At 38.5% G+C, this 12,619-nt stretch overlaps 1 pseudogene; it reads right to left on the bottom strand.

The window, feature by feature from the left end:
* Positions 1–12,619, bottom strand: part of LOC109685397 (leukocyte immunoglobulin-like receptor subfamily A member 6) — a 57,081-nt pseudogene that overhangs the window by 31,668 nt on the left and 12,794 nt on the right.

The raw sequence follows: 12,619 nt of genomic DNA, 5'->3' as shown, positions 1-12,619 counted from the left end.
CATGAGCTCTTCTGAAGAAAGAGATGCGTAAACAATGATTCATCACTGATTATCTGATAGGTCTGTTTTTAGTTTTGGGGGAACCTCATACTGCTTTCCATTCTTGTTGCACTAATTTACAACCACCAATAATGAGTAAATGTTTCTTTGCCCATCCCACCACCCGTGCCCAAATCCTTGCAGGGATTTGTTATTGGGTATGTTACTGATGATCACCATTCTGACTGGAGTGAGGTGAGCTTTCAATGACATTTTGATGTATTTATTGTCCATCTGTACTTGCTCTTTTCAAAATTGTCTGTTCAGTTCATTTGCCAATTTCTTTATTGGGTCGTTGATGCTTTGCAGGGTTAGTTTATTGAGCTTCCTATATAGTTTGGTTATTAATCCTTTGTCACTTGTGTAACTGTCAAAAATTTTCTGCTTTCCTGTGGACTGTCTATTTAGTCTAGTGACTTTTTCCTTTGCTGTGAGAAGCTTTTCAGTTTCATGCAATCCCATTTGTCAATCCTTTCTCTTAATTGCTGAGCTATAGGAGTTCTGTTCATAAAGTTGTTATCTGTGCTTGTGTGGTCCAGTGTATTCCCTAGTTTTTCCTGTAGTAGTTTCTCACTTTCAGATCTTACATTGAGAGTTTTGATCCACTTTGAATTGATACTAAGAGAAGTTGAGACACAGGGATCTACTTTCAATCTTTTGCAGTTGGAGATCCAGTTTTCCCAACACCATTTGTTCAAGAAGCTATCCATTCTCCAACACATGTTTTCAGGTCTTTTGTCAAAACCCCAATGGCTGAAGCTGCATGGATTTGTGTCAGGGCCTTCTGTTCTGTTCCATTGGTTTCCATTTCTGTTTTTGTGCCAACGCCATGCTGTGTTTATGGCTCTATGGTATGGTTTGAAGTCAGGTATGGTGATACTTCTTGTGTTGCTCTTTTTTTTCAGAAGATTGATTTAGCTATTCAAGGTCTTTTGCATTTCTTTGTGAATTTTAGAATTTATTTTCCTATCTTTATGAAAAATGTCATGGAAATTTGGATGGGGATTTCATTGAACTTACTGATTGCTTCCAGTAGTATAGTCATTTTCACAATATTGATCCTGCCAACCCATGAGCTCAGGATATCATTCATCTTCTAATGACTTCATTGATTTCTTTCTTCAGTAATTTATGGTTTCTGTTGTACACACCTTTCCTTCTTTTATTATATTTTCCCTAGCATTTTTATGCTATTGGATGTGATATTACTTTCCTGATTTCTTTCAGACTGCTGACTGTGTATGGAAATGGTACTGCTTTATGTGTGTATTCATTTTGTATCTTGCTGAATGTGTTTATAAGATTTGAAGGTCTTGGTGGAGATTTTAGGGTCTTTTGTCCATAACATCAAATCATCTGCAAATAGGGAGAATTTCACTTCTTCCTTCCCTATGTGAATACCTTGTATTTCTTTCTCCTGTCTATTGCTCTGGTTAGGAATTTTAGTACTATGTTGAATAGGGATGGGGAGAGTGGACACCAATGCCTCATTCTTGATTTTAGAGGAAATGGTTTCAATTTTTTCCCATTTAGTGTGAGGTTGGCTAAAGGTTTGTCATATATAGCCATTGTTAGATTCAGGAATGTTCCTTTTATTCCTAGTTTCTCAAGAGCCTTAATCATGAAAGGATGCTGACTTTTGTTCAAACATTTTTCTGAATCACTGGTGTGATGATGTGGTTCTTGCCTTGATTCTGTTTATGTGTTGTGTTGCATTTGTTGCTTTGTGTAGGTTGTATTTTCCTTGCATCCCTGGAATGAAACCTCCTTAATCAGTGTATGATCTTTTTACTAGGGTTGGATTCTGCTAACGAATATTTTGAGGATTTATGCATATATGTTCATCAGAGATATCTTTTTCATTTTGATGCATCTTTACCTGGTTTTGTTATTAGGGTAATACCGGCTTTGTAGAATGAGTTTGGTAGTATTCCTTCCTTTTATATTTTGTGGAATAGTTTGAATAGCATTGGTGTTAGTTCTTCTTTACTGATCTGATAAATTCAGCAGTGAATCCATCCAGCTATGGGCTTTTCTTTGTTGGGAGGTTCTTCATAACTCTCTCAGTCTTGTAAGCCAGGACACAATAGAGCTATACGCACAGCCATGATTATTTCAGTACTCTTCATAAAAGCCAGGCTTGGAAAACAGCCCAGGTGCCCTAAAACTAATGAATGGATTAAGAAAATATGGTATATATACACAATGGAGTCTTACTCGGCCATAAAGAAGAATAAAATTGTGTTGTTTGCAGGTAAATGCATGGAACTGGAGAACATCATTTTAAGTGAAGTAAGCCATACTCACATGGAAAAGATTGCAAGTTGACTTCATATGTGGAAGCTAGACATATAAGGTAAATGCATAAATAATACAATTATGATCTTTATATACATACGCACACATACACACATGAAGAGAAAACATGATTGAGACAGAACATGATTGTATTAGTGGCTCTGTCTGAGGGGCCTATGGGCAGGAGAAAGAGGAAAAGAAAATGAGTTATGAACAATACTGATACATAATGCACTCTTTGTGGAGATGGTATAAAGTAATGCACTGTAAGCTGCTGAATAAAAGGGGACAGGGCAATGATGAGTAAGTAATAGAGATTGTGGATCTGATTAAAGCACAATACATGTGTGTGTGAAATACCAAGGTGTAACCACTTTGAACAATCAATATATGCTTAAAAAATGAAGAACAGGAAATTAAGACAGATCCTGTGGGAGGGAGGATATCAGTGGGAGAAGATAGGGTAGATGGAGAGGGTGAAGGAGGACAAATATGGTGGGTGTACTTTGTACATGTCTATGAAAATAGAACAATGAAGTCTGTTAGAATTGTTTAATGACAGGGGAGGAGGAGGGAAAACGACGGGTAGGGTGATCTAATTAAGTTATGTTGTAAACACATATGTAAATATCACAATGTCTACCCCCTGTACAAGTATTATATGCTAATAAATTTTTTAAAATTACATTAAACAATAATGAATCATGGTTAGATTTGTGTTCTCATTCGTGAGGGCAATACACCTAAGTGATGCTGTCTTCTGTTCCTCACTGTCGAGGTTTTGCTTTGACACCTTGACTGATTTGGCATCCACCGGGTTTCTCCAAGTTAAAGCTGTTCTTTGTCTTTCATAATTAGACATTTATTTGTAGTGAGATACTTTGAGACAGTGTAAACGTCATGTTCTCCATTCAACTTTCACTTAAAGGACCACAGTAGCCAAAGCTTTCATGGCTTCCAAAAGTATCATTTATGCATAAACACATTGTAGCAATCCATTCCTTCAGCTGTCTGTGGAGAATGGTTGATGCTTCTCATGCTTCCATTTGTCATCATGCAGATTTCATGTTTCCTCCTGATTCTCTCATCAATGTCGACTTTCCCCCAGCATCATTTTTCTTGTCTTTTTATTTGTTCTTTTCACTTGGAAGCACACGGGGAAGCATCCTCCATACAAAGGAAACTTTTTTCTTTTCCTTCAATGAAGCATGTGACTCCATTTTGTGTAAGAACCTGAGTTCATGCAGACTATCTACTTTGGGGTGTATTCCAGGTTTTTTCCCAGTAGTTCACAAGTACAAGCAATGCTTCCATTAACAGCCTTGGGATATAGATTTCCTTATTGTGGATGCATGACTTCAGAAAATTGCTTGAAGACATTTCCTGGGGCAAAAGCATGAATGCACACACTGTTTGGTCGATATTGACAGTTTTCCCTCAATATGGGCTGTCCCCTTTTCATTCCTACTAACAGTGTAACTGCAGTCTGTTTTTCAAAGAATTCTGAAAAGCAGTAAGTTAGGAAGTTTCTGATTATATCCACATAGGTAAAGTTGCATTCTGGTTTAGTCTAGCTTTGCATTTCTCTTTGGATTCAATTAAAGTTGAACAGTTTTTCATATATTCAATGGCCTTCATAATATTTTTTAAGTAATTCTAATTTAGCAATTTTAGTAATTTTTACTCATATCATATGCCATTTTTCCATCTTTTTCTTTAATACTTAAGATCCATGTGTGTGTGTATGTGGAAGGATGAAGGCTAACTTTATGTATATAATGACAATTAGTTTTTATAATTGTATAATGATGTAATATAAAGTATGTAATGTGTAGTTCTTATGATACCAGAATAATTTTTATGTCATGTAATTTAATGCATATTTATATGGATATATACTAATGTACATAATCTTTGTGATGTCTATAAATACTTATCTTAGTTTTCCACTTGTGTATTGATTTTCTTTTGTGTGTGTGTCCCATGTACTTATACAGATATGGTTATTTATGAAATCTACTTTCTAATCTTTTCTTACTAATACATCTGCATTTTAAGTCATGCATTCAAATTTTCCAAAGTGGACCCCAGCAAGTATTTGATTAGTTCAAAAAGGAAACCTTTTTTTTTCATATTTTCGTGGCTGGAGGAGCTTATTAATTAATGTAGGAGAACAGCCTTCTTTATCACAGAGTCATTCCATCCAAGAATGTGGCCCATTTCCCCTCTCATTGTTGTCTGGTATATGTGACATCCATTGATGTTTTAAAGATAGACATCTCTGTTTTTCACATTAGTATTATCATTTCCCTTAGATTTTAATTTGTTTCATTGTTACTCAAGTGAGTTTCTTCTTCCTGGTCATTATTTGGTTTGCATGAGCTAATTTTTGTCACAACCACTTTGCTGATTGCCTTTTTGATGGGTGGCTGAATCCTTCACTCTCACTGCAGGATCTACCATTTCTAGCCCACATCCCATGACTTCAGGATCTCCAAGAACCACCTTCTCAAATCTCCCAGTATTTAATGTGCTTAAAGGGCTGGATGCTCCTGCCTTGGCAGCTCTATCTTTTGCTCATCTTCCTGCAGAGTATCACAGTATGATTCACGCACAGATAAGGTCGTACATTGCAAACAAGTTTAGAGAGCACACACATTAGTCTTAAAGTCACTTACAAGTCCTATAATATTCCATGTTTTTTTCTCGGCAGCTGGCCTGGCAGAAAAAAAAGTCTGAAAATGTAAGAAATAGAAGTGAGGTGCCTAATTCAGGGAGCAAATAATAGGAAAGTATAAGAATCTTTATAATTTTTCATAAATATCTTTAATTTTTAATTGACAAATAATGGTTTTGGGGGGAAATGAGATATTGTCTTATATCTTTACATGGTGAAATTATTTCTCAAACTAATCAACAAAATAAGAATGTTAGATGACAATACAATGAGACAAGCAATAAAAACAAGCCCTTCCTTCCAGGCCAGAGTTTCTGGAGGGTTCTTTTAATGTTAGTAGAACCAAACAACAAGCTAGGGTATGAAGCCCTTGGCTATGATCCTTCTCTTCCCTTCATCTTCCAGAAAATCCTTACCCATTTCTTTCTGTAACAAATCCAGCTGCCTCCACTCTTGGCTGTTTATTTGTGTTCTCTCTCATCCCTGACCACACACCAGAGACTCCAGGCAGGAGACCAGTGCCTGCTTCCTTTTCTACCTCATTTATTCATCTACCTGTAGAAGTGAAACAAGACAAGGCCAGAAAAATACCACATGATCTCACTGTTGTGTGGAATTTTTAAAAATCAAAGTCTAAAAGCAGAGAGGACAATGTGAGTTACTAGGGGATGTGGGTTGGGTTGGATGGGAAAAAGGAAGATATTGGCTCAAGGCTACAAAGTGTCAATTAGACAGAAAGAAGGAGTTTTCAGATCTGTTTCTCATCTTTCTGGTTATAGTTAGTAACTGAATTGTATACTTGAAACATTTAAAATATATTTAAGTGTCCTCACTGTAAATAAGTGATAAGCCATTCTACCATGTATCCATATATCATAACATTACATTGACCTCATAAATAAATATAATTATTTGTCTATTAGATGTAAAATGCAACAAAAATAAGTAAATATTTTAAGAAGAAAAAACTAAATCCAAGACAGAAAGAAACAAATACAGCGTCCAGTGTAGGTTCACTGGATAGCTGCTTGTCTAGGCTCCATGACTGCCCAGTCCCCATGAGTCCCAGTTCCACTGGCTGCGGCCTGGGGTGACCTGGACTAGGTGATGGTTACTAATGTTTCAGATTCATTCTCCTTAAAAGGATCAGAGGGGCTTCTAATTTCAGATCTGAAACTTAGGCTTGGAGGAGAAAGATGAACAGCAAGTAAATGGAAAATAAGTTTCATCTCTTTGTCCAAAAGGCAAAAAAGCAGAGGTTTGCACAAGAGGTAAACATCAAATCACCAGGCACTGCTTTAACACTGCTGAGCTTTGCATTTAAGCACATATGTTAAGTTCTACATTGTATGTCCTTTGGTGTCTCTGTTGACTTCATATTGGGTTTGGTCAATGATTCAGTATGTCTCACAATCATGTAGATAGAATTTTTTCCATGAGATGCTCACATCTGTGTGTAAGGAGTGTATACAAGTGATTTCTGTCCCAAACAGTGAATACTCTAACAAGTCTTGGTTGAAAGTCCGAGCACTGGGGAGTGGGAATCCATGAACATGTTCCCAGTCAGGTCCTCTCTGAAGATGATTCACATGGAATTTTGTGACTTTTGTGTATGCTGGTGTGGACTTTCCCCATTCTTACTGCAGAGACCTCAAGTGCACCCTGACCTCAGGAGATCCCTTTCTTTTCTCTTTCCCCATCCCACTCCCCCATTCTCACTTCCCAACCCACCTCCCTAATTCTTGCATCTCAGATAAACCACTTGTACTCACGTCTGTGACTGAGGCCTTGCCTTCTCAGTGATGCATGGTACGATGGATCCAGGCAGTGCCCTGTCTTTCTTCAGTGACTCCATCCCTTCTCTGACCACTTAGCTTCCCTCTCGTCACCCAGGCAGGACTTCTGCTTTGGCCTGGCTTACTGATTCTTCTATTCCCCATTCTGTAAATCTTATGCCCTTTAATTAATACTTTAGAAGTCAACCTAGGGCCATTCCAGAAGATGAACAGCTGATGTTGAACAAAGCACATGTGCTCTCTCCCCTGTGGAAGGTCTATTGTCAGAGGAAACAACTGAATGAGTAAAAATTACTGCACAAATAAATCTGAAATTACTGGGATTAATTTCATGATAGAAATGTTTGAAACAGGATGATAGGGCAAGATATATCACCTGTTTTGTGGATTTGGATTTGCAGGTGGTAAGGGAACTGACATGTAGATCTGATATCAATAGTGAATTTGATTTATCTAAATGAAGTAATCTTGTGAGGAAGAGGGAAGCATTACAAACTGTCATGAAGAAAGTCCTCCCATGAGTGGACCTCAGCACATGAGATGAAATAAAATTATTTCAGGACTGATCACCTCTAATTGACCCCTGAGTGCATCTGATACAGAAATTGAGCCCGCATAGACATTCATTGTACATCTGATTGGAAAGAATGAAGAATTCCCATTTTAATTGAAGACGTATATTTTTCAATTCATACACATCCACAAACAATTTTGAGTTACATGTTATGTGACATTGAGGAAGATGACTCTCAGTTGTGACTCCAAGTTTCCTCCCAAGTTAGGTTCATGTACTAACTGGATTCAGTAAAGGCTCATGGGTTGGGGACATTGCTCCTCCCTTGTTGTATTGGCAAAGTCAAAGGAGGAGGGGAAAAGTCCCAGAGGGAAATTGTACTCATGTGGATGTGACCTATCAGTGGCTTACATTTGTGTGAACAGAAACTTTGTAGAGGTGACTAAGCTCAGGTTCTTGAGATGGGGAGAAATCATCTTGGACTATGCTGATGTCACCTAATGTCATTACAAGAGACTTTTTTTTCATTTATTCATATGTGCATACAACATTTGGGTAATTTCTCCCACCTTCTCCCCCACCACTTCACTTCCAGGCAGAAACTGTTTTGCCCTTATCTCTAATTTTGTTGAAGAGAGAGTATAAACAATAATAAGGATAAAGGGTTTTTGCTAGTTGAGATAAGGACAGCTATACAGGGAGATTCCTTGCATTACTTTCATATACGTATGTGTTACATTCTAAGCTGATTCTTCTTGAACTGACCTTTTCTCTAGTTCCTGGTCTCCTTCTCCCATTGGCCTCTGTTGCATTAAAGTTTCTGCATTAGTTCCTTTGCATTGAGGACATCAAATACTATCATGTTTTTGGTTCCTTACCTATCCTCATACCTCCTTTGTGTGCTCTCGCCTTATCATGTGACCAAAGTCCAATCCCTTTGTTGTATTTGCCCTTGATCTAAAGCCCACATATGAAGGAAAACATTCGATTATTGGTCTTCTGAGCCTGGCTAACTTCACTCAGGATGATGTTCTCCAGTTATATCCATTTACTTCTGAAGGATAAGATTTCATTCTTCTTCATTGCTAAGTAAAATTCCATTGTGTATAAATACCACATTTTCTTAATCCATTCGTCAGTAGTGGGGCATCTTGGCTGCTTCCATAACTTGGCTATTGTGAATAGTGCTGCAGTAAACATGGGTGTGCAAATGACAAGAGGCTTTAAGAGTAAAAGCTTCTGAAAACAGAGGGTCAGGGTCAGAGGAAGATTTATTTGGTGATGAAAGGAAGATGAGAGCAATGGGCCATGGAACTTAGCAGACTCCTGAAGCTGAAAAGACCAGGACACAGATCCACCCAGAGCCTCCATAAAGGAGTGTGTCCCTGACAGCACCTCACCCTCAGACTGGAGGTGGGTGGGTCAGGCTACCACTCTTAAGAAATGTGATATAGAGGAAAAAAATGGTGGCTAAGATATGGAATCAGATCTCCTAAGCTCCGTGATTTCAGAAACCTCTTTGAGAAGCTAGAGACACACATGAGGAATTATGATTGCTCCTAGCCAAAATAATAACCACTATCACATTAGGTGTAGATAAAATTCAAAGAAGACCCTTAAATCAGCTTTGAATTGCAGCTAACAGTCATGAAAATCATGCCCTGCACAACCAGCAAGGTGTGTCCAGCTGTGGCCTTGGGAAAAAAGCCTCTGACCCCCTTCCCTTCCCTTCCCTTCCCTTCCCTTCCCTTCCCTTCCCTTTTCATTCTTCTCCCAACAAGCAGAAGACAGACCATAAATCAGAATCAAACCCTAGAGACTCTTTATCAACCTAGTCACAATTCCCTCTAGAAATGCCTGGGAATAAACCTATCCAATGATGTGAAAGATCTCCACAGTGAAGACTGTGCATCACTGGAGATTAAACTGAAGACACTAGAAGAGAGAAAGACTCCTCCATGCTCATGGGTTGGCAGAAATTACATTGTGAAAATAGCCATATTATTGTCAATGCAATCCCAAACAAAATTCCAATGTCATTTTTCACAGTAATAGAGAAAAAAATCCTGAAAATCATTGTTTAAACACAAGAGACCCTGAATAGCCAAAGCAATCCTGAACAAAAGGAGCAATGCAGGAGGAATCACAATACCTGACTTCAAATTACACTACTGAGTTATAGTAACAGCAGCAGCATGGTACTGGCACAAAACCAAACACGTGTGGAAGACAACAGAAAATCCAGAAATAAACCCACACATCCAGAGCCAAGGAAACCCATTCTTTTTTTTTAATTTTATTATTCATATGTGCATACAAGGCTTGGGTTATTTCTCCCCCCTGCCCCCACCCCCTCCCTTACCACACACTCTGCCCCCTCCCTCTCCCCCTACCCCCTCAATACCCAGCAGAAACTATTTTGCCCTTATTTCTAATTTTGATGAAGAGAGAGTATAAGCAATAATAGGAAAGAACAAGGGTATTTGCTGGTTGAGATAAGGATAGCTATACAGGGAGTTGACTCACATTGATTTCCTGTGCGTGTGTGTTACCTTCTAGGTTAATTCTTTTTGATCTAACCTTTTCTCTAGTTCCTGGTCCCCTTTTCCTATCGGCCTCAGTTGCTTTTAAGGTATCTGCTTTAGTTTCTCTGCATTAAGGGCAACAAACGCTAGCTAATTTTTTAGGTGTCTTACCTATCCTTACCCCTCCCTTGTGTGCTAAAGCTTTTATCATGTGCTCAAAGTTCAATCCCATTGTTGTGTTCGCCCTTGATCTAATGTCCACATATGAGGGAGAACATACGATTTTTGGTCTTTTGGGCCAGGCTAACCTCACTCAGAATGATGTTCTCCAATTCCATCCATTTACCAGCGAATGATAACATTTCGTTCTTCTTCATGGCTGCATAAAATTCCATTGTGTATAGATACCACATTTTCTTAATCCATTCGTCAGTGGTGGGGCATCTTGGCTGTTTCCATAACTTGGCTATTGTGAATAGTGCCGCAATAAACATGGGTGTGCAGGTGCCTCTGGAGTAACCTGTGTCACAGTCTTTTGGGTGTACCCCCAAGAGTGGTATTGCTGGATCAAATGGTAGATCAATGTTTAGCTTTTTAAGTAGCCTCCAAATGTTTATCCAGAGTGGTTGTACTAGTTTACATTCGCACCAACAGTGTAAGAGGGTTCCTTTTTCCCCGCATCCTCCCCAATACCTGTTGTTGGTGATGTTGCTCATGATGGCTATTCTAACAGGGGTGAGGTGGAATCTTAGTGTGGTTTTAATTTGCATTTCCTTTATTGCTAGAGATGGTGAGCATTTTTTCATGTGTTTTTCGGTTATTTGAATTTCTTCTTTTGAGAAAGTTCTGTTTAGTTCACTTGCCCATTTCTTTATTGGTTCATTAGTTTTGGGAGAATTTAGTTTTTTAAGTTCCCTATTTATTCTGGTTATCACTCCTTTGTCTGATGTGTAGCTGGCAAATATTTTCTCCCACTCTGTGGGTGTTCTCTTCATTTTAGAGACCATTTCTTTTGATGAACAGAAGCTTTTTAGCTTTATGAGGTCCCATTTATCTATGCTATCTCTTAGTTGCTGTGCTGCTGGGGTTTCATTGAGAAAGTTCTTACCTATACCTACTAACTCCAGAGTATTAAGGAAACCCATTCTTATGTACAATAAATGTATGGCAATAAAAATTTTTAAATATTAGAACTGGTAAATGAATCCAGTGAAGTTGCAGGACACAAAATCAATACAAAAGTCAGTTTCTTTTTCACATATTCACAGCAAAGTCTCCAAATGAAATCAAGATGACAATTTTATTTACAATTGCAAAAGAAAACATAATACTTAGGAGTAATTTATCCAAGGAGTGACAGATGTTTACACTGAAAACCATGAAATAAATAAAGATGACACAAATGAATGGAGAAAAATTGACAAGAGAAATTGATACTGTGTTTATTTATTTATTTTGGTGTAACTGAAGTTCGAACTTAGGTCTTCTCACTTGGAAGGCAGATGCTCTCCAGCTTCAGCCACACCTCCAGCTTTTTTTACTCAGGTTTAGAGATAGAATCTACAGCCTGGACTATGGTACTCTAATTTTACCCTTCCCATGTTTGCTGAGATGACAGGCATGTACCAACAAGCCTAGCTGTTTTCCATTTATTTAGATAGAGTCTCACAAACTTTTTTCGCAATCTGGACTGGCATAGTGATTGTCCCTATCTCAGCTTCCTGTGGTTCTGGGATATCAGGCCCACACCACTGACCCAGTTGTTGGGTGAGATTAGGTCTCATTATTTACCCAGGCTGGCCTTAAACTGAAACTGTGACCCTTCTGATCTCAGCCTCCCAAGTAGCTAGTATTACAAGCATGAGCCACTAGGACCTAGCTATTGTCTTTTTCAAACAATTTTTTTGCAGTCCTGGGGTTTGAGCTCAGGGCTTCACAATTACTAGGTAGGCATGCTAACCCCTTGATCCATGCCATCAGTCTGATATTGTTAAGATGCCCATACTATGAGAGCAACCTACAAAGTCAATATGATACCCATGAAAATTCCAGTGACTTTTTTCCCCACAGGAACAGAAGAAACAATCCAATATTTTCACCAAACCACAAAAAGTTCCCCAACAGTCAAACAATCCTGAGAAAACACACAAAGTTGGGGTTGTCCCACTGCTTTACTTTAAAATCCATTACAAGGTTACTGTGTGGAACTGGCATAAAATCACACTTACAGTCACTGGAGCAGAATAGAGAGCTCAGGCTAAGTCCATGCTCTTATGGTCAATTGGTTTTGGATAAAATTGCCAAGGTCATACAGTGGGGGTACACAGTACTTTAATCAGTGGGGCTGGGAAAACTGGTTCCTCACATGCAGAAGAATGAATGTGGAAACTGTAGGAACCTCATTCAACACATGTCAACACAAGACAGATTCAAGAGTTAAATGTATTATGTGAAACAGCAAAGCTATTGGGGAAAGCACAGGGACCCCTGCATGACATTGGTCTGGGGGCCTCAAAGCACAGGCAGCAGAAGCAAAATAGACAAAGGGGGTTATGTCACACTAACAAAGTGTGCAGAGTAAGGGAAGCAGTCAAGAGTGAAGAGACACTCATATAGTGTGAGAGGAAGTATTTGTAAACTTACATTTGCAAAAGGATGAATCTTCAAAATTCATAAAGAACTCAGACATCTCAAACAAGTAAAACTAGGAAAAGAACCTGAACAGACATTTCTCAAGAGGAGACAACTGGCCAGTCCTCCATGACTCTCG

This window comes from Castor canadensis, chromosome 16 (assembly GCF_047511655.1).
Source record: "Castor canadensis chromosome 16, mCasCan1.hap1v2, whole genome shotgun sequence".
Taxonomy (NCBI): Eukaryota; Metazoa; Chordata; class Mammalia; order Rodentia; family Castoridae; genus Castor; species Castor canadensis.
The sequence above is the reverse complement of the archived record's forward strand: the minus strand, read 5'-3'. Positions and strand labels throughout refer to the sequence as shown.